Source organism: Mauremys reevesii, linkage group 7, assembly GCF_016161935.1.
Source record: "Mauremys reevesii isolate NIE-2019 linkage group 7, ASM1616193v1, whole genome shotgun sequence".
Classification (NCBI taxonomy): Eukaryota; Metazoa; Chordata; order Testudines; family Geoemydidae; genus Mauremys; species Mauremys reevesii.
Genome location: NC_052629.1, coordinates 6433477 through 6456768, shown reverse-complemented (window position 1 = coordinate 6456768; position 23292 = coordinate 6433477). Strand labels below are relative to the sequence as shown.

At 45.9% G+C, this 23292-nt stretch overlaps 1 protein-coding gene across 5 annotated transcripts in view; it reads right to left on the bottom strand.

Annotated features, from left to right (window-relative positions):
* SORCS3 (sortilin related VPS10 domain containing receptor 3) overlaps window positions 1-23292 on the bottom strand; it is a 522792-nt gene that overhangs the window by 401343 nt on the left and 98157 nt on the right. The window contains exon 1 of one of the 5 annotated variants that reach the window (XM_039481985.1): window positions 752-787. The exons of 2 other annotated variants lie outside the window; for them this stretch is intronic. The gene's annotated coding sequence lies outside the window, so the exon portion shown is untranslated. Of the gene's footprint in view, window positions 1-751; window positions 788-23292 lie in introns of those variants that run through there. 2 more of the 5 variants (XM_039481981.1, XM_039481986.1) reach the window with 2 other exon arrangements.

The following is a 23292-nucleotide window of genomic DNA, read 5'->3' as shown; positions in this document are numbered from 1 at the left end:
ACAACAGCCTTATCGCTCTGATTGCACACGGTTTGTTCAAAATGTGATATCTGAGCTGGGACCAAACCAATCTGCAGGTGATAATACCCATGGTTGAGAGCCCCTTTTCTAGCCTACTAGTTCCAGCAAGAGATCAGCATTCCCATCTCCACCCACATCTCACAGACAACGGAGTCACTTCCCTTCAGGTTTTTCATTTTCCTCAAGACTCTCCCCTCCCCGCTATGCACTGAGAAGCTGGGATCATCGTGTCCTCTAACATACAACCATTAAGTCTGTCTAGTGGAGGGCAATCTCAGTGATCTCATTTTTTCTGCCATCAGTCCATGGCACAGGGATGATTTAGCCCCACAGCTGTACCTCCCTGATAAAGCATATAACTCAGCTGTGTAAATGAAGAGCCAGGGTAATGAAGAGTGATCAATTCTAGTCCCTAATTGGCATGTGCCCAAGAAAACACCGAGAAGGTCATTGGTATTCCCAACAACTATCTAGTATGGAGACCCGAAGCAGAGAATCCAGCCTTTCTTTAAACCCGTGCTTAGTATAGTGGGAGGAAAACTGTAAATCATATGGTATCATTAAGGTGTTGGAGTTATTCATCCCATTATGGACCATAGTTGAGAGACAGTGGTATGACCCTGAAGTGGCATCTTCTAGAGGAAAGCTGTGTGATTTGGTACATGAAAGCCAACATTTTCAAATGCAGACAACTAAAGTTAGGCACCTAAGTCCCTATTTAACCACCTACCTAGCTGAAAGTGACATCCATCTCAAGGGATCTAGGTTCAAAGGCTGCTTAGATCACAGGAGAAAGGAGTGTGGTGACCTCATTCTAGTCCCCGGTGTTCCAATCTATCTGAGTCAGAGTCCCCCCTCAGATCAGGCAGTCTCTGCATATGGGAGAGCTAGCCCAGGAATGGCAAAAGGGATCATTGCAGTGTGCCCAGCTCAAACTTGGGCTTTCAACGTCTCATTCTAAGGAGCATCAAATTTGCCCCTAAAGAGAGAGAGAGAGAGACCTCCCAACACTGCATGGACCTGACTCTAAAGTGTGTATATGGAGAATAAAGGGAGATCAAAAAATAAAAATCAGAGGAGAGGAGAAGGGATCTGAGTAAAAAGTCATGTTCTTTTTCCCAGTGAAACCAAAATGAGAGACAATCACAAAAGCCAAGAACATTTATTTCTGAGAAGTGAGGAGAAAAGTCTTTTCACCACCATTGCAGTCACTTGGTGGAGACTGCAAGAGTTTGAAAACCCAAGCTCATCTTGCACTGCCCCACGCTGTCTTCTCCTCCTGGTACAACGTTCAGAACAAGGAAGTCCATGATACCTGAATAGATGCTTGATCTTCAGTCCTGGAATCATACAGGTTAGAAAGTTTGAAGCCTGGTTCTCAATTGCCCCGCAGCTTGTGCGCCCGAGCAAAGCAAATGCAAAGGTTGGAGGAGAGGGGGACTTTGGGTATGCGGCGCAGGAATGAGTGTAGAATTTGTGAAATCCCAGACAATCTACATGGATCACAAAGAATAAGCATCTCATTATGTTTTAAGAAATCACTAATCCCATTGAAAGACAAGGTTAACAAAGCTCCTGTAAATACCAGTCGTTTAGCAAACAGGAGCTCAAGACTCGCAGCAAATTTACCAAGATCAGCAATCTCAAAACATGCTTGGGAAAACCTGTGCTCCTGTTGGAATGCCTGCCTGCTTTCCTGTTCCTTCCCCTGGGTAGCCCTAGCACAGAAGGTATTACAATACATTTTAACTACATCACTGTGGTGGCGCTACAGTCCCGATCCACAGCCCACTGACATAAATGGAAGGATTTCCATTGACTTCAGGCAGCTTTGGATCAGACCCTGCACAAGAGACTATTTGTTGCAGATTCTTCCACCCATATTTTAAATTAAATGCGTCTCATCAGCTCAGGCAGAGTGACCTAATGAGCTGCTCATGGGACGTGCAGCCAGAACTCATGCATTCTAATTCCAGCTCGGTCACTCACACACTGGGAGGCCTTCTTGGGCAAATCCCATACTCCTTCCATGACTCAGTTTCCACCAGCTGCAAAGTGGGGATCTGATCTCCCAACCTTACCTGGATGTTGGAGGTAGGGTGACCAGATAGCAAGTGTGAAAAATCGGGATGGAGTGGGGGGGAGGGGGTAATAGGAGCCCATATACAAAAAAAGCCCCAAATATCAGGACTGTCCCTATAAAATCAGGACATCTAGTCACCCTAGTCTGAGGGGCGTGGACCTGGCTGAAAGCCTGCTGAAGTTAATTGGCAGTCCTGGGTCTAGCTGTGACTAATATTTCTGTAGCACTCTGAAGCTACCAAGATCAGGGCTCTCAACTCCCTGTCCCCATCTGTCACCCCAGATGCCATGTGTTACCTGGACAAGTCACTTGCCTCTACGTGCTTCAGCTCCTCATCTCTACAATGGGAACAATACCAGTGCCCTTCTTCACAGATGAATACATTAAAGACCAGAGTGTTCAGATACTCCAGTGATGGAGGCCATATTATAAGTACCTCAGATAAACAAGAAGTTCTCAGTAAGGACTAATTATTATTATATTGATCTTCCAGCTCTTTGTACAACTGGGATAAACAGCAACATCATAAAAGATTTCATAACACTTCCCAGGGGAAAAAAATCCCTCATTTTTGCCCCGCCCACCATTTTTTATTAAAGGAATGATCGTCATGCTTGTGAAATGTGTCACAACTGAGCACCTTGGAGACTCAGCTGTCTTCAGCATGGTTACACCAGGGATGCTGTTGGTCCTATGGGGAGTAAGGAAGAGCTGAATCTCCTAACTAACAAGGGAGCCCATTCTCATGCACACGTCTTCAGTAACTAAACTAAGGAGATATTAAAAGAAAGTGTCTTTCGCCAACAGAAGTTGATCCAATAAAAGGTGCTCCCTCAGCCACCTTATCTCTCTTCTTAAGAGAAAGACAGAGCATTTCTGAGACAGCAGAAGCATTGTTCCTAAAATGAAGTTTTTCCAGCATTCTCTCCTGCCCCCCACACACACTTAGTTTAACAGTAAAATGTGTAGATATGTAATCTGGCTTTTGGAATTCTAGACCACAAAGCTCTCTGGGGGAGGTCTGCTGCAGCTTTAATTGTGAACCTGTTTAGTTCCATAGCCTCTAGGAGAAGTTTCAGCAGACTGCAGGTCTATCACATCCCCAAGGCAAAGAGGAATCATATTTTTGCTAAGGACAGCTTCTTCCCATGCCTACTCAGCCAGTTAATGTCTGATCTCAGCTAGTCTTCCCAGCTCTCAGCTTTATCTTCACTAGGATTTTACCCTGAGTTAGCTAACTCGAATTAGGAACACAGCTCTTTTCCTAATGAAAATAAAGCCTCAATCTCCCACATTTTAGACAAATTCTTTGCCTATCTGGAACTAAGCAAGTTATCCCATCCCTAGGAAACTATTAAAATAAGCTAGCTGGCTGGCTGGCTGGCGTGTGTGTGTAATTGCCCTCCCCTAGATGGAATCAGAACCACTCAGGTAGGGAGTCAGGGCTGTTACTAGGGTTGCCAATTTTGGTTGGACATATTCCTGAAGGTTTCATCACATGACAATCTTTACTTCCTGGAGACTCCAGGACAATCCTTGAGGGTTGGCAACCCTAGCTGTTACATGGACTCCGGCGATCTTTCATTAGTTCGAGCAGCAGGCACCTCTCCTTTTTACAGCCATTTGATCCCTGTGGTTGCAATGGAGTCACAGCAGTTCATGATGTAATGCTAATCATAGATGGCCACTGATTTGTTATAGCATTAACAACATCAACAACTCGTTACCTGCAAGAAGATGAAAAAAAAAATACAGCCACATTCTGCAAAATTTTGCTATTTTTAATTGCAGCAGCAACCAGGTCACATGGTCAGGCTGCCACTAGCCTTTAGAAGAGTGATATAACCTGGCTTGACAGCAATGCCTTAAATAGAGCAATTAAGGAACATTTTGAAAAAACCAGGAAAATAAGATTAGTGCCTCGGAGAATCAATCTTCCAACTGCAGTGAGACAGATACATCAGAATAATGAACTGACATCACAGCCCTATATATCAAAGGCATCCTGGCACAGGGACTAATCGCGCACACAGGCAAGAGTTTAGATCATTCTCACACACACACACACGGCTGGGGGAGGGGAGGAGCCACCCCCGCAAGAGCCATGGAACGGGTTAGCGTAGGAGAAGAGGACCTACCGAACTCTCCTCCTGGAATGGACATCTGAGCCCTGGGTGAGGCCCCTCAGCATTTAGCAAATTTTCTTTCATCTCAGAAAAGCAGGCCGATGCTACGGTGATGCAGGCTATAGTAACACTTAGATGGGTGGGTCGGATAGGAAGGATGGACGCTGGGCTCTGCTGAAGCTTGAGCTGCTGAAACAACCCTTGCACAAACAGCTCTGCAGTCCAGCGCATAAAAACGGACCCTACCTACGACACTATAATGGTGGCCATCCCCATAGTATCTGACCTTTGGATGGCCATCTCTTCCTTTCAGTGCCGACACGGGGCAGTGGGCCTTTATAACAAGATGCAGGGCACCTAGATATAAACTGGATCAGGCCAGAGCTACCGTAGTGTAGTTATTTTACAATGGGAGCGTATCTCTCCAGGGGCCGGGAGTGGGACTGAACAGCCTTATTCTGTTCCCCCCTCTCCATTTGTCAGAGGGGCAGTGCGGTGCCTTACAAGGAAAGGCAGGTAAAAATAATTCCTGTCCTAGCCACTGTGCATAAAGATAACCCCTGGGCAGCAAACACAGTGTGCACCACTGACCCCTTTGAGTGACCAGCACAAAACAGGCTGGGAATACAACTATGGAGAGAATCACAAAACTCCCTTTCCTAAAAAGCCAGTGCACTAACCTAGAGCACCCAGAGTTCACCTCCCCTTCCCCGTATGGACAATTCCCAGGTTTGTTCCACTTTGCCATGCTAACCACATTATAGCCTATTCTTTTGCACACACCACCTTCACTTTGCACACTGTTCATAACGTGGATGGGATGCTCGTATCCCAAGAAAGCCATTTCGTAGGCCACACCATTCACAGTGCTTTAGCCTGGCAAGTTTCCCAGGAGGTAGAGCCATGAGAAGCTAGCCATCCCAGACCCAGCTCTGTGCCACATTTATGGCTTGGACTCGATTCTGCCTGTCAAACAGGTTCAGCCACATTTCATCTCTCCATAAAAACATTACAGAGTTGCAACAAAATTAATTTGTTCACAGGGGAAATTAAGATACTTGTTGAACTACGTTCTACCTGCAGTTCTGCTGGAGCTGGGAAACAAAGCAGATGCTGCCAGCAGGAGAACTCAGAGTGGGAAGAGGTGGGTAAATTTCACAAACAGCTTGGAGAAGGGGAAGGCATTGGGTTTTTCCCTTCAGGAAAAAAGCATTTGATCAAACTAACCGTGCTGCTTTAATACGGGGATCTACAGCCCCAGAGAATGAAGGCCTCTATGCACAGAGCGACAAGACAAGCTTCCCCCTCCTCCTCCCTGCAGAGCATCACCCCATGTCTCTCACCAGCGGTGGTTCTTCCAGAGCAGATCTGATGGTGTAGGCAGTTCAGCCCCTCACAGTCCAGTCAGTCCTTCAATTCTCTGCCCACCACCACCAAGAGGTATGTTTTGGTGGTGCACACTAGAAAGTGGATCAAGACCATTTGATATGGTAGTAGTCCATAGTTTCCATTTTTATTTGTTAAAAAAAAAACCACACACCGGGGAATTTCAGTGTTTATATTCCATACATTAAAACCAGAATAAAAAAAATCAGGTGAAAAAAATTGGGAAAAAAGTTTTATACACATTGTATTACAATATAATTATAACTTTTATGTACAAAGGTATTTTTTTCTCTGAATTTTTCCCAAAATCCTGCTTTGTGGACACTCGCATAATTTTCTTCAAAGTATCCTCACTCATGTGGAGCCTCTTGCTATCTTGGAGCTAGTCCAACTTTGAAAATAAGCGTTCTGCATCAATAGATCCAGGGGATACACTCTAGAGCTCACCACACCACTGTGCTCAAGTTCGGAAGTGTGTCTTGAGGACTGTTCCAAAAAGCCGGCACATTCAGTTCCACATCGTCAGGGTTAGGCATGTTCATGTAAATAATAAATTCCCCTTTGAGATTTGGAATTTCATTTTTAGAGGCAAATGGTTGAAACCCTCCGGCATAACGGTCGTAGTCTGCTGCAAAATTCACCTTGAGGAAAGAGTGCAACACCTGGATGAGATGCCAAAAAGAATCTTCGGCACCAAACACTTTGGGGTTCAGATTATGGGCCACAGTCTCCTATTTCTTTTTTTTTTTTTGGTGTTCTCATGTTCTGGGTCGGAAAGATTTCTAGAAACAGCTGGGTTTTCTTGCCATATGTTTCTACTGCAGCTTGTGTGTTCAATTCAGCTGAGATTTTGGTTGTCAGTATCCGGTAAACATCTCTATTGGCAACTGTGTTGGCAGGAGCTGGAGAAAAACTCCAGTGTTTTCTGTGTCATACAGTGACTCCAGGTTTTCAACAATTAACATTACCCTGGTGCCTAGAATCAGGGGGTCATTTTGGTTATTTGCCAGTCTCTTCAGAGTTTGCTTTAGAACCAGTGAACTCCCGATGATCTAGGAGGTGCATTAGCTAGCACACGCCACATGTTATTTACATGACAGGAAGCGAAGTACAAGTTCATCCACCAATGTGGCACAACAGGGCTAGGTAATCAGCAGCGGCTCTGGACTTCTCTGGCACTGTGCAAAACAAAGACTTCAACTTGTCTGCATGCTTGAAAATGGCTCCGAATCCAATGAAGCAAGATTTCACGTCTTTAAGATGAGCAGGACACGCAATATGTAGCAGCTCCAGTTTCTGATTCTCCTGTGCAAACTTAACCATGTACGAAGCAGAATCTATGTTAGCTGTGGCCACATCCTCCCAAGTGAGTTGGTACATCCCAAACATGTCTGTTATTGCTGCATGGATAAAGGGCTGTCAGCAGAGGGGATGAATGTCACATCAGCACAAAACAAAGTGGGTTTATTAGCTTTGAAATCAAAAAACAAAAGGCCAAGAATCAGACAGTCCAAAGCATCAGGAGACTGTCAAAAAAAAGTAGTCAAATTAGACACCACATTTCCATCACTTTGTTCCATCAGTTTAGATACTAAAACATCGTCATTTTCTTTCAGATGCTTACGAGTGAGGTTGTCTGAATTAGGAAGGGGTTTTGCTGCTGGACGGGGATTGTCGCACAAAGTCACGGGTAGGCCCCACTGCAATTAACAGCGGTTGTCCGGCGAAACAAAGAGCACACACAAATTCATTGACACAGTTGTGCTGTGTCATCTCTGTGGTTAAAGCCCTGGTGAAAGCTCCTGATATTGACTGTATATCCTGAAGCTCACTTTCTTCTTTAAGCTCCTTGTGTCATTTGCTTTCAACATGCTCCTTTATTCTGTCAGCACGAGCGCTGATCTCAGTGCTGCAGCACAATGCATCCTCTTCACTCCCGTCTTTACTTCAGAATTTCTAAGCACTGATTTTTTTTGTTGGTATTCAGGCACATTTGCGTTTTTGCCCCAGGTTTGCCTTGTCTGCCTTCATCTGTGGAGGAGTCATTGTTTCAATTCAGCACCACACTAGACAGATGCAAAAAAAAAAAAAAAAAAATAGGTGGGCACTGTCTCCTTGTGAGCCAATCACAGGGTGATATTAATGTTTGGTTTGCCGACCTCCACCATGTTTGTGAGTTCTGTGTTTTACACTATGCAACTGCTTCAATCTCAGAGCTTCGGGACACAATCACGTACGCATTAGTGTTGAACAAAAGTAAGTACCTGAAAAAATATTGAGTCAATTGATAATTGGGTGTAAATTAGTAAAAACCAAACCCCTTTGATTAAAAAAACTGGTAGTTTAGTGATGAAATTGGTAAAAGCTGAAAACATGGAACACTAGCTATGAGGCAGCTAATGGTTCCCATGTTAGGGACTATTTTCAGTCACTAGAGACTTAGGCTAGATTTGAACTAGCGACTCCAAGATGAAAGACTTTGGCTCCTGTTTTTGATCCCTTATGCTGGCCAGAGAAAGATGCTTCTCAAGTAATATCTTGTATTGAACCAACTTCTGCTGGTGAACGAGACAAGCTTTTGAGCTACACAGAGCTCTTCTTTGGGTCTCAAGTGAAGAAATTAAGATGAAAGGGGCCTAAAACCATCAATGTTTCAGGTTCGCTCTCCAATTCTAGAGTCTTCCTCACAGTCCAGCTCTCAGGCCCATTAGTTCCTGGCCTTCTGCTCCACCATCATTCTCCCAATGGCAGCAGCCCCCCCACACCCAGCAGGCAGCTATCCTACAGCAGTCAGCACTTTTGCTGCAGCCAGCCTTTGACTCACTACTCCCTGTTGCTGCTGCTCCCCTGACCATGGGGCTCCTGATGCTACCTGGTGGGTCCCTGGCTGTTCTGCTGGGCCTGGGCTGCGTCCTGCTGCTCGGGCTGCTCCGAGCCGCTCTCCCCGTGAGTACTCGCCACCCTGCCCGCAGCCAGCCCCTGCCCTGCCCGCAGCCAGCCCCTATCTCCAGCCAGTCCTGCGCCCCCTGCCCTGCCTGCAACCAGCCCCCGTCTCCAGCCAGCCCCGCGCCCCCTGCCCTGTCTCCAGCCAACCCCTGCTGCACCCCCCTGCCCAAAGCCAGCCAGCCCCACACTTCCATCTCCAGCCAGCCCCACACACCCCGCCCAAAGCCAGCCAGCCCTGCCCCACACCCCTGTCTCTAGCCAGCCCTGCCCCACAGCCCTGTCTCCAGCCAGCCCCACGTCCGCTGGTGCCCTGCAGTTCCCAGGGCAGTAACCTTGCACACCTGATTCAATGAGGGGGGGCAGGGAGCAGCTGGGACCCACACATGTGCACACCCTATGGTGACCAGACAGCAAGTGTGAAAAATCACAATGGGGTGGAGGGTAATAGGATCCTATATAAGAAAGAGACCCAAAAATTGGGATTGTCCCTATAAAAATCGGGACATCTGGTCACCCTAGCACACCCCCAGGAAGTGGCAGGGACCCACACATGTGAAACGGAGCTCATTTCTAGTTCAGGCCCATCTCTTTTTAAAAGAACTTTAGGTAGGGTTACCATACAGCCGTATTTTCCTGGACATGTCAGGCTTTTTGATTCTTAAATCACCATCCAGGAGGAATTTAAAAAAAAAAATTAAAAATTTTTATGGTTAAGTATGACTCCCAGTGACTGAATGCATTCCCACTTCTTATGGAGAAAGGTACAAAAAATACATACTGTGGCACATCCCTTAAATCAGAACTTTTTATAGGGAACAGGTTGTTAAGATTTTGGCAGCTCATCATTGCCTGTACTGCTTCCAGCAAACTACTTCAAAAAGATTTCATAATGTGGGGGAAATGAACATAACAGCATGATGCATGGTTTCAGGACTAGAGTAACTAACAGGGCGAATGCTGAAACAGCAGGAAATCATGGAAGTTCATCACCCCTTGGACTGTTAATCCCAACAGGGGAAACGCATCAAGTGTTATATGGAAAACAGAATCCAATAACCAAATAACCTTCATCCATTGACCTGCTCCAGTCCGGTTGTGATTCAGGCTGGAGAAGGAAGAACAGAGAAGCACACGTGGTGGGAACACAGACTTAAATTCCTGACGGTGATACAGTTAGTCTGCACTACTGCTGGATACAGGGAGACCTAGAGAATTAACTCTAAGCGCCTTCCCCTGCACACTTCCTGTTCCAGCTTCATGCATCGTCCAGGGTGTTAAAAGCTATTTAAAAAAACAGAGCAGCAGCAGACGACAAGTGACCTCAGTTAATGTCTTTGATCTCTGACCTATAAGGGTATGTGCTGGATATGCTCATAGTGAGAGGCAGCCTTGTGGCTTTGCAAGTTATGGAAAGTAAATGCAAATTCCAGCTCTTTAGCCATTTGATGGTGTTTTAAATTTTTACACTGGAACAACAGACCCGGGGATGGCCCAGGTCAGCTGACTCAGGCTTATGGGGCTAAAAATTGCTGTGTAGCTGTTCAGGCCTGGGCTGGAGCCCCCACCAGCAATTTTACAGCTCTGCAGCCCAACCCGGAGTCAGCTGACCTGGGCCCGCCACAGGTGTTTAATTGCTATGGAGACATACCTTTAGGGGTGCTGCTTTAGAGAGCCAAATTCTGCCCTGATTTACACCAATGCAACCCAACTGAAATCCTGGAGTAAAAGTTCAGAGCTGACAATAGCTGAAGAGTTAAAGTCATGCCACAATGATAATAATAAAAAAAGTTGCAAGTGCTGCTTCTGTGCAGTCTGGACCAGAAGGTGACAGGCCATCAGATATGCTAAAGAGAGAGCGAGAAGTTTCTAGGATTTTGTTTCATGCTCAGCAGGCATTTCCCCAGGAAGTCACTGAATGTTTTCAGACCCAGGGTCTGTGCAGTGCAGCTGTTCATCCTCTGCTCTAATGTTCAGATAATGCGGGGTGGGGGACGTTATTCCAGTGCTAATAGTTTATCAATCCCTTGCTGCTATCTGGACACAGGCTTATGGCCCCATCCTGAATGCTGCTCAACTGACTGACTTGCCAGGGATTCAGCACTTTGAGAATCAGGCCACTGCTGCAGACAAGTCCTGAGCTATGGTGCTTCTGTGGCCTCCCATCACTGCATTCTCTGAGCACTTCACCGTCTTTAAGGGATATGGCTTCACAACAGCCCTGTGTGGCAGGCCAGAGCTATTAGCCCATTGCACAGATGGGGAACTGAGGCACAGAGAGGCTATGTGACTTGCCCAAGCTCACAAAGGAAAGCAAGGACTTGGATCCAAGTCCTAGGCTAGTGCCCCAACCACCAAGACATCCTTCTTCCACTCACCATCATGCTCTGCCGGGACACCTGGGACTCACCCCACAAGGTACCGAATGCTCCTCCGAAGCACCAAGTGCCCTCAAAGCCCATTGCAGTCAGTGGGAATTGGCGGCGCTCAGCACCACGCAAGACAGAGCTCTTAAACCTAACGTGCACTATTCCCTGCCCATTTAACGCAAACCGAGACCCAGATCCACCAGCATTCTGCCCTTCCATCCCCCTCCTCACAACCTGGCAGTCTCCTGTCCCAAACCACTCTTCATTCCACCTGAACATTGTTCAGCATGTGCTGCATGTCCCCTCGCTAGTGGCAGGTCCACAGAAGATAATGGACTACTACTACTAGCAGCAAGGTGAATTATTCTTTCAGCTCACATGCCAGAGTCACACTTTAGCACTGGCGGTGCCAGGTTCTATCCCTGGCAATGACCCATGAATGCAGTCATGACCACAACATGCTTCTCTTCATCCCCTGGTACCTTGGATTCACCATTAAATTTGATTACTGGCCCTTGCTCTTCTTGACAAGGAAATCTGGATCAGATTGTTTAATGGCTTTGTCCCTCTGGGCAAACTTCTCTCCATAACGGCAGTAGGATGAGCAACCAGCAAACTCAGTTTTACTTACAACCATTAGCTGAAATTTCAGCTGTTAGTCTCTGCAGAGGTGGAAGGCACTAACCCTGCTGAGGCACCAAACTGCTGAGAGGTAGTTAATTTCAACAACAAAAGGGAAGAATAAATAAATAGAGGGTGCTCACTCAAAAGTGTTGAAATATACATGGACTGCATAATGTTGCTTTGATAAAATCCCACTTCTCTCTCCTTGTTCTCTACCCAAATGCCTTAGTTAGGCAAACATGGGGCAAAAGCAGATCTGGCTTCATTTGTCATCGCCTACCAAGATGTACAACGGAGAAGTCAGATTTCAGATGGAATTGGCAATCACTGAACCGGACTACAGCTGACTGTCCCTGCTTTCTCTGAGCTGTGCTATCAAACCACTCCCCTCCTGCCCCTGGTGAGTTTTGAGGTGGGGGAAAGACGTTCCACGTTGTGTGGCCAGATTCTGAGCTGTGACACATTGGCATCTCCAGTAGAGTGACTCTGGATTTACGCTGGCGTCACTGCCTTCAGGATCTGACCCACAACACTTCCAAGTTCAGTTGATTTCTAGGGCAGAATCAGTGCATTCCATAAAAGCAATTGGGAGTTCAGGCTCCCAGCAGCCTAGTGACGTGGATCAAAAGGCAAGAATGACCATATCTGCTAAGCACAAGGTTTGGCGGTTTCCAAAGCAATGGGTGACAGGTATAAAATATGGAATAAAGATCCTGAGTATAAACATGCAGTGGGGACTGAGGAAGACAGGAGCCCGGCCTTGGACAAGGGGTGAGGCTATGGCTTTGCAGCGTGCCAGGTGGCCAGTGTCCCGATGCTAGAATGAACCACTCTGCTGGAAGCACAGAAATAAGAGCAATGCTGGAAGGGGTCATTTAATGGTTTAGGCACCAGTTCATCCAGGTACTTAAGCACGTCAATAGCCCCAGTGAAGTCAATAGGATTTCTCATGTGCTTAACACCAAGGATGTACCTAAAGGGCTGTAAGCATTTGGTTTGAAACACCCAGGCTCTCTGGGCCCCCCATCTGGCCACTCAGATCCACATGGAGAAGGGAACCCTCTGCTCAGGCTCTCCCCTTACCTCTTCAGAAAGGGATGGTTCATCTTTGCTGACTTAGCCTGCAGGGCCAGGGATCCATATAAGCACAGGGTGGGGGCAGCGGGTAGTGCTAGGTGTGCTATACATGATCTGAACAAAGTGGGGAATCCACTGGGGGGGGGGAAATCAGTGGACCTCTGGGAGGCAGAAACCCCAGGTAGCAAGAATTCTAGGGCCAGCAAAAGATAGGCGAGCCCCTGACACCATGGTGAGACTAGAGGAGAGAACCATAGGGCAGTGATTTAGCTCTAAAAATAGGTTTCATGGATTATCCTGAAGCCCTTTCCAAGAAATGAGAAAGAAAAAACCAAAGCCTCCTGCTGAGCTCCCAAGTCCCCAGGGAGTTCCCCAGCATTGCCTGTGTGCATGTGGATAAATCAAAGTTACTATTTTCTCTCTGCCTGCGTAAGACAGCATCTCAACTTGCATCCTCCTACACAGCTATTTTTGCCTGCTACTAATCAACATGTTCTCCAACACCCAGAGGCTCAGAGACGAAGGGTTCGCTTGCTTGTGATCCTGGCCCACTACGGCAGGAATAAACTATGCTAACGTTTTCGCAGTGCCCTCCCCATGCATCCACCTTGGCACACTGACCTCTGACTGCAGTGGGAAGGGCTCCAGAGGATATTTGCAGGGTGTCTTATTGCTCACATGGTATCGAATTCAACTGTCAGCTCTTTGCTGGCAAGGACTATCTGTTCATTGTGTGTTTGTACAGAGCCTAGCGCAACAGAATCCTGGGTCCATGACTGGGGCTCCTATGTGCTACCACAAGATTATTAATATTAAATTATTAATTTTATTAATATTAATTATTAAAGAGTGCAGCAATCACTGGGTTACTGGCAGAGCTGGCCAATGTTTTTCCATTAAAAAAAATTTGTTTTCCCTGATAAAAGCGCCATTTTGTCAAAAACAAGTTTACATGGGAAATGTCCAATTTCAATGTTTTGGGTTTCTGTTAAAAGAAAAGAAAAAAAAGTTGCTGAAAATTGGTGTGTGGGGAAACAGGTTGTTTGTTGTTTTTTTTTAATATAAAAACCTTTGGAAGAAAAATTGATGAGAACATAAGTGTAATGGCTTTCATTGATTTCTCCCCCCCCCCAGGAATGAAAAGCATGACCCCACTAACTAATCTACAGCTTCCTTTGAATGCCCATCCAGCCACCGGTGCTCAAATGCCATTGCAGAAGGAGCTCTTCTTGTTTACTCTCTGCATCTTAGGGCACAAAGCTGGATCTGAACCAGGATCTTCGTTTCCATCTACTTGTATTAAGTTAGCACTGCAATTGAGATAAGGGCCCCGTGGTGCTAGGCACTGTACATACACGTAGTAAGAGATGTTCCCTGCCCCGAAGAGTTTATGATCCAATCAGACAAAACAGCCAAAGGGAGGAGACAAGCAGCATTATTAGTTCCACTTTACAAATGGAGAATATAATCTCTCTGCCTAAGTGACTTGCCCCAATTCATACATGCAGTTTGTGGCACCAATCCGACTACTTCAGTACAGAATCATCCTCCTCTTCCAGCATCTTCCTCTCCCAGTTCCAGGACTGGCACGTACAGAATCAGCGTGTCCAATCCCAGCTCATCCCTACTGTAGAGCCAGAGAAAAGAGCCCTCAGGAACGGGCACGATCAGTGGTCAGGATTCTGTAGCGGGGGTTTGACATTAACAGAGTCAAGGTTTTACTCCGAGTACATTTTCATAGTATTTAAGAGGGTGACTGAACTCCAAACTACTGCCTGCCTGCTCTGTGCTGTTCTTCCCACAGACTGGATTCCCTGCAAACAGGCCCTAGAGATTTCAACCATGCGCATGCATAGGAGTCTGTTGGAAATGTGTTGACTAGAGCAGCAAAAAAGTCTGCTGGAAGTCTGTGTTGACAACACTTCCCCCCGACCCCAAAAAAAAAAAAATTAAAAACCACCAAATGGCTAAAGAGCTGGAATTTCCATTTACTTTCCAAAGCCACAAGGCTGCCTCTCACTATGAGCATATCCAGCACCTGTCCCAGTGGGACACCACTCCTGATTTGAATGTCAGGGTGCTCCATAATTAATAGTTACACCTGAATCTTTACAGGATATTCATGCAATAAAGTCACTCAAGTGCCTCTACTGTCAAATACAGCTGATTTCAGGATTATAAATCTGGAGAAACTTCCTCAGCATCCTGAGCTTTAATTTAAAAAGTTATAGCAATAGAAGCAGAATATAGCTCCCTCAAAAGAAAGCTTCCATGAGCTGGAAAAGGCTCTAGATCAGGGGTCTCAAACTCCCGGTCTGTGGCACATCTGTGGCTGACGAACCTCCTGAATGTGGCCTGCAGGGCTCCAGCAGTTTTAGGGCTGGGTCTCTCCCTTGGCCCCCACCTGCTGCCCCTGGGTGCTCCCCCGCCCCCGGGTGATTTACAATGGCCCAGGCAGCGCAGCACAGCGGCATCTGCCTGCTTGCTCCATGTGTCTGCCAGCCCTTTCCCGTAACCCCCGGGGCAGGGCTGTACCTCCGCATGCTGCCCCCACCCCAAGTGCCCCTGCAGCCAATGGGAAGCTGCAGGGGCGGTGCCTGGGGGCAGCACTGCTTGGAGGCCCCCCAAGCCCAGCCCCCCCTGCCCTGGAGCCCCAGGTAAGCGCCTCACCCCCCCAACCCCCTCCCATATTCTGCACCCCCACCCCCTTCCCACACACTCCCAAACTCCCTCCCAGAGCCTTAGGCAGGTGGGGGGCAGAGTTTGGGGTGGGGTTTTGGGTAGCATGAGTGACATCATTGGCCTGCTGGGAGGATTTGGGGACTGGCACTGGCCCTAAGGTAAATTGAGTTTGAGACCCCTGCTCCAGATCATGTGACGGGATTAGATTTTACAGTGAGAGGAGATTTAGAAATCCTGACCAGATTATATTAAATCCTGCTCCAAGTATAGTTAGTGGTCAAACTTATTGACTTCTATGGGATTCTCCTCACAGCCACAATCCTTTCATTTCACCAGTGCACCTAAATCAACTGTCCAATAGTTATTTATACTGGGGCCACCATTTTGAAATGCCATAACCTGCTGGAACCAATGTCTGTGTGTCCTATGCCTTTGTATCCATGTCAGATTTTTTTAAAGCCAGAAGGGACCCTTAGTCTGACCTTTTCTAGAACACATGCCATTAATTTCACCCCTACTTGGAGCCCAATGACATGAGTTGGACTAAAACTTTTCAGTCCTCAGGAAACTAGTTGCATGCTTTGGGCAGAGACCAGTGGGAGATCAATATGCCACCAGTGCCAAAGACCTCTGCAATTGCACGGCACTAATTAGGGGATATATTCCAAAGAATGTTTTGCATCCTACAATAACACTTCCAAGATACTCCCTAGTTCAACTACGAGTTACCGAGATGGATAGTGTTCTCTTTTTCCACACAGATGATTAATTCCCACCACTACAGAATCCACTGGATGAAATTCTCTGGCCTGTGCTACGTAGGAGCTCAGATGAGGAGCACAATGGTCCCTTCAAAAAACAATGTAAGATGATAGAACCCAAGAAAAACACAGACACTGGGCCAAATTCATCAGTGGGGTTACACATGGCCCATAGGATGCAGAAGAACAGGACAGTCCTTTGGGGGGGGGGGGGAACAGTAAGTTGGCCATTAATACAAAGAATATCCTACACTAGTCTGAGTGCAGAGCTATAATTAATAACAAATACGGCTACGATTTTGGTAAAGAGGTCAGGATAATTGTGAATTTGAATGACATCCACAGACTCTGGGGGAGGGATAGCTCAGTGTTTGAGCATTGGCCTGCTAAACCCACAGTTTGAGTTCAATCCTTGAGGGGGCCATTTTTAAGGATCTGGGGCAAAAAATCTGTTTGGGGATTGGTCCTGCTTTGAGCAGGGGGTTGGACTAGATGACCTCCTGAGGTCCCTTCCAACCCTGAGATTCTATGACTACAGGTCTGGTCCTGGCTCCCTACTCTAGGCATTGTGCCCTTGCCCACATGGTTGCAGTGCCACTCAGGTCTGGCGCATCCACCCCACTGGAGATGAAGGGCCAACTCTCTATCTGTGGAGTGGCGGATGTGCCAAACCTGAGTGGCACTGCAATCACATGGGTCAGGTCACAACACCTGGAGTAGAAGCTAGGCCCAGCCCTGCAAAACAGCCACTGCTACTAGGCAGGTGGCTTGCTCTCCAACCCATCCTCCTTTAAGCCCCCCACTTCTCCCCATCAGTGATTTTTCCCCTGCACCTCTGCTAGAAGCTTTTTTAATAAAAGTGTCTGACAAAATTGTAGTCCTAATGATGTATGTTCTGCCGGGAATATTAAGGTCTTAAGACAGACAATCTCTATGAGAGATCAGGAGACCACCTGATGGGGGCAGGGCACATCATCCCATGGTGGGGTTCTTACACCTTCCTCTGAAGACTCTGGTGCTGGCCATTCCTAGAGCCTAGACGAGATGGACGTTAGGTCTGATCCAGTCTGGCTGTGTCATCGCTGTCAGCTGGATTGGTCTAAGCCCACATGCTTTGCCTTGGGAAAGTTTGTCATTGTGCTGGTCACATGGAACCCTGCATGGCCCTGAACAGTTTGCTTTTCTCTTTCAGATTAGAGGCTCTGAGATATGCACCGCTGGGGTCGCTGTTCCCTGCCTTTACCATTGTTTCCCCCTTGCATTCAGTAATATTTTTATCATGCAGTTTTGGTTAGAGGTCAGATTTTCAGACACATTCTCTCAGGAAACTGATGATCAAAGGCATTTTAATGGCTCTCAAAAGGAAGTGTGCCAACAGAAAGACTTGAAAGCCGTGCTAAGGACACAGCAGTTATCAAGCGGAGTCAGACTGCAGCTCTCTCTAGGCTGGTATGAATGCTTCTGGGAGTGCTGAGAGGCTCCATTGGCCTCGGCACTGTAGTTACAAATAGCAAGAGCTGGTTGCTGACCCAAAGACCTCACAGTGTAAACAGACCAGACATGGTTATGAGGCTGTTCATAACCATCTCACTGTTCCCTTGTGCTCCACCTGTTTGGGGGCCCCAGGCACAAACGTTGGGAGAAAGGAAATATTTCCACTTTACAGATGGGGAAAAATGAGGCGCAAAAAGATCAAGTGACTTGCACAAGGCCACCACAGGGAGTCCACAGCAGAGCTGGGCATCAAACCCCGAAACTCCCAAGTCCCAGTCTAGAGTCTTAACTGTAAAACCATTCACTTTCCCTCCTACAGCAGTGACCGTATATCTACACTGCATATTAAGCCTGGGCTCCGAGTCGGGTTTGAGCCCAAGTCAGACTCAGGTCAGCAAGCACTCAGGATATGGGTCTGAGGATCCTGATACGAGGGTGGGTCAGAACCTGAATCCTGCTGCAACTCAGATCCAGCAATTAAAAACCCAGATTTACAATGCAGTGTGGACACTCAAGGATGTGCTGAGAAACACCAACTCCACAAACCAGGGCTTAGTGTGAAGTGTAAACACGCCCCATTTACTAAGGCAAAATCCTTCCATGTTGTCTCTAGCCAATTCTGTAGTATTACCCAGGCATCAGATGTTGGGGGTGAGTGAAAGTGTGAAAATTCTTTCCTGATCCTCAGAGGCGACCACCTCGTACCTTGAAACAAGAGGTTTAGTTACACTTAAAAACTACTTGCTTTGCTTAAAAGGCATTTTCCTCTCTTACTGGTATAAATCAGGAGGGATTCCACTGAAGTCAAAGGACTTTAAACCACAGTTACTGGCCTAAAGCCCGTGTGAGATAACAAGCCCAGCAACATTAATATTTTTAAAATATCTATTTAATGACAATGTAGGAGACGCTGCTAACTAGAACTGAGCAAATTTGCAACAAATAATGTACCGAATAAGTGTGGCCTCTGTCTGTGAAATGTTTCTGAGCAGGTCTCAGCTTCCTCTATTATATTTACGATTTGAATGTGTGACACTTTAAAAATTAACTATGCCTTGCAAACGATTCACTGCAAACATTCAACACTTAATACGTGAAATTAAAATTCTTGCTTAGCTGTGAATGGCCATATTTATTTAAAAGTGGAGCAGGTTTCGAAATGATTATTTCCCTCCATGAAAAATTTCCACTAATATTGCTTTTTCCATTTGCATCAACATTTTTCATTGAATTTTTGGGGAAAGGTTCACTGAAATGCCAAAACAAAAATTATTTGGTTTTCAGCAACCCGAAATCAAAGCAATTAAGTTTCACACCAAGTTTTTTAAAAACAAAAACTAAGTCATTTGACAAAAATCTGAATTTTTTCACCAGGGTTTCCATTTTGTTGAAAAGGTGATTTTGCACCCAAAAAAAGTTCCAAAGAAATGTTTTCAACCAGCTGTATATATAAGTTGCATGGCATTGTTTCTATTCCTTAACTGGAGAACCATAACAGTTGGTCAAAAATTTTTAGTCCAAAGAGGCCCATTTTCCAACATCATTTCCCCCCCGCAAAGAAATTTCCATGACATTTAATCAAAATTTATAATTTCAACATTTTGATTTTTGTTAAGACACACCATGTAAATAAATAGACCCAAAAATTCTTATTCAAATGTATATTTTGTACAGGATTAAAAAATATTTTTAAAAAAGTCTTTTTTCTTCTTTCTCCACCAATTCTAATGAACATTCAAGCAATCTGGGTGAAAATACTTGTGGGTATGGATTTAAAAATTCATTTCCCAATGAAATATTTGTGCTCCTGATTGAAATTTGTTCTATGAATGATTAAGCCAGTGACCAGCTTAAAAATGAAACACAAAGGGCATAAGCACAGCCCAGGCAAACTCATTTCAGTAAATACTTATAAAAGTCAGTTTGCCGGATTCGCCCAGCTCAGAGATTGAATGTTGGCCTTAGTCAAAGGAACCCTACCTTTATACAAATGACTTGTCTGCATGAGCTCATGTTTTCCTGCACTGAAGCGTGCATGTATTTAGAGATCCCTTTGCAATGCTATTAAATTACCTTTGGCTTAACTCATAGCAGGTTGACAACATTGAAATGGGATACTTAATTTCCCTAGCACAATAGATCAGATGGGGGGGCGGGGGTGTCACTCCCTGATCCTTGGCCATATTTTCAGATTTACTGTTCACATTGAACCATTTTCCAACCTCTGCGTTTACACATTTGGAGCCTAGGTTCCTAAACACTGACTAACAAGTACCATTTGTTCATTAATCCATTCATGCTCCGTGTGTATTTTTAAATATATACAACTTTAGATAATGTTTTCACCCCTCAGCCACGAGGCCGAGAAGTGAACTACACTTAAATGTACACACAAATGAGCTGTTCTTTAGAAACTGCATATGAACTCAGTGATGCCTCTATCAATCAGCTGGTAAATGCACAGCTCCTAAGTCTACTAGGAGAATGCGGGCAGGGGGGAGGGGGAGAGAGACCGACCTCTCACCCTTATTTTTAATAAACAGGGATTTAGGACAAGCCTTCCGCTGGCTCCAGTTACATCTGAGCCTCTTGCACTGATAAGAACAATTCATTTCCCAGCAAATGGAAAAAAGGTGTCAGGATCTGACAGTAAAAGAAACGAACAAGTACCAGATAAGCATCACAAAAACATCACCCAGCTTCAGAGGAGGGGCAATTAGAAGTGACCGGAGAAGATGCATTTCCTCTACATCTTTCCTCCAAACAGGAGCCTTTGATTTTAATCCAGATTTGTTAATTAGGTTTATTTAAAAATATTTAAATTTAAATCCATTTATTGTTGCCCATTCTCTCACGCACATATACCCTCCCCACGGCAATGACAGGTGCACTCCTACAGTTTGTTATCATGGTAAAAACTATGTTGTGCTGCTTTGTATAGGAAGAAAATCTCTTAATACATAGGAAGAAAAACACTTCACAGTACAAAGCAGTACAAGTATATGCTATATTGGGATAGTAAAAAGGGTGAAGTTGATCTAGATACAGTGCCCCTCTCTCAAAAAGTGTGCCCCAGTCCATCTGCATGCATCTGCACAGCTTTGCATTAGTCTGTTGTTTCATTGTAATTGCATGTTTCCATTTGGTGATTCAAATGGTGAGGTCTCTTGGCAGCAAGGATAAAAGTAACCACCTAGACAGGTTTACAGATGAAGGCTGCTGGATGGGATTCCCAGCCACAGTGTGTTTCAGAGATGGACAAAGATGCCATTCCCCAAGGATTAATCAGCAATTCACCTTCTGTACTGTTGGCTGGGTGGAAATTCTCGAACTCAGTGCCATGGTCACTCGTCTTCATGGCACAGCAGCTTGCCTGGAAAGACAGCTCTATCTTGGACATAGATGTGTCCTATCTGGTCCTAATTCGAGTCCCAATAGCAGGTGCACATTGGCAACAGTCAGGGCTACTGTTACTCCATCTCTTTCATCTGCTTTCAAGTTAGAAGAGGGCATCACTTTGTTAGTGGAATGAAACTGACACAGGGCTGTTCACAGGTTTTCTGGGTTCTCCACTAAATGAAGTTTGTGATCAGTTGAAGTTTTATGCAGAGTGCAGACACTTCTCAATCAAAAATCTGAACACTCAATATTTGAAACATTTGGGGGTTTTGGACAATACAAGTATCCTGTTCAGAAACGTCACTGCAGTGCCCCATGGGAGTTGTAGTTCAGCTGCCTCGTACTCCCACACTCCTCTATGGGCCAGGCTCATCAGCTGGACTTCTCCCAGGATGCACTACAGCCTGGGGACAGTCATGAGGCACTGCTTCCCATAACTGAAAGGGGAGACTGGGAGATGTAACCCGACTAGGAAGCCTGGACGATAGAGAAGAATGGGAGCCTAAGGTAACTAAACTACGATGCTCACAAGCCACGGGGCAGCGTTTCAAAGTTAAAATATTTCGATATTTTGCTGAATACTCAGTTGCAATTCTTTGCCATAGAACTGATGCCTCTGACAATTGCCCCCCCCCCCCCCAACCCTTGCCAATAATAGATGTCCTATAGATCCAACTTTCAGGGAATTGAGAGCATGACCTACCCTGCCCATGAGCAGAACTGCAGAAACGGGCTGACTAGTTAGAGAGGAAAACTTACAACCCAACTTCTCAATGTGCAGCAGAGAAGGCTCCGGTTCAGCTTTGGGATGGATTTGCCATGAAGACTTGGCTGGGTTTGTTTCAGCCAAGAGAGGGCTCTGTTTGAATGCTACAGAAAGGCCTCATTGCCGAGCAGGAGCTGCACGGAGGACATGGGATCCAGCCAGTCCCTCAGCTCCTGTCAGTGTACAGCCAGTAATTAAGCTTCTCAACCTTAATACACCACCTTCCTAAGAGTTCCCAGATAGGAAGGCAAGGATGCCTGTGCCTGAAGCCAGAGCAGGTGTGGGGGGGGAGGGGAGTTTTCAGATCCTGAGCACTGCACTTGCCTGAATAGCAAGGTCCATCTTGCTTTTAAATAAATAGTTCATATGATGATGTAAATATGTATTTATAAAGCCCTCCCCATAGCCCCAGAATGGGGCCTACAACATAATCACAGGTTAGAGCATAGGACTGGCAATCAGGAGAACTCCGCTCTGCCACCGACTTGCTGTGTGATCTTGGGCAAATCATTTTCATCTCAGTGCCTTAGTCCCACCACCTATGTAGAGTTAATGGGTCAAATTCAAATGTCCTTTCTTAGCGCTCCCTCTAGCCAACTCCAAGCTGACAGAGGTACCTCGGAGTAGGAACTAGAATATGAATTGCAGGATTCACTCATTGATAGTAAAGCAAAGCAAACTCCCAGGCTCTGTGGTAATGCTCGCTTTACAGATGTCTATTAGACAGGTCAGAGAGACAGATAAAAACACAGTGAAAACACCAACCCCTTCAGCAAATGAGTGGCTCCAACTCACAAAGGGGAGAGGGAAAGATAAATACTCATCATCGTTTATATTGCGGTAGCACCTAGAGGTCCCAAAACTAAGCTTGTGCCCCTATTGTGTCAGGTGCTGTACAAACATACAAGGTCACAACTGTCCAGCTACTGCTGCATCGTGTTCCTTGATGCATCTTTTTCAAACCTAGGAACGCGGCATGCTGCCCATTCATCCTGATACTCCCTGTTGGCCAGAGACAGATGATGTCTTCTATAAAAAGGATTCAAACAGCCCATTCTGCAATGCTACCCCTTGCACTCTGCTGGGAAAACCCCCACACCATTGCTATATTCTCCAGTTGGCTATGAAAGCCATTTCTCCCAGCACAGAGAGCCCGGCATCCTCTCCATGACTGAGTGCAGCTGGGTAGCCAGCCCATGAGCAAGTGCCACCTACTCCTTCAATTTCAGTTTTTCAAAGCAACCCTGCAATTATTGCTCCTTTGCAAATGGTCGAAAGCACAGGGGCTGTGCCAGAACTCAGGTATCATGCCCCCTTCTGAAAGCCAGCCTCAGAAAAGGAGCCAGGCTCCACTTCCCATAAGCCCCTAATAGCTGTTGCTAAGGAGTAATAATGTCCTACAGCTGTGCCAATGATGGCTATTTCAGTTCACCGGCCGTTTTGAAAAAAAAAATGGAAGAGGCATATCCGATTGAACCAAAAATGGAACTTTTTGGCAAATCAAAAAGTTAAATAAAGTCATTTTGGGTCAAACAAAAGGTTTTGTTTTGACAAAAATCCA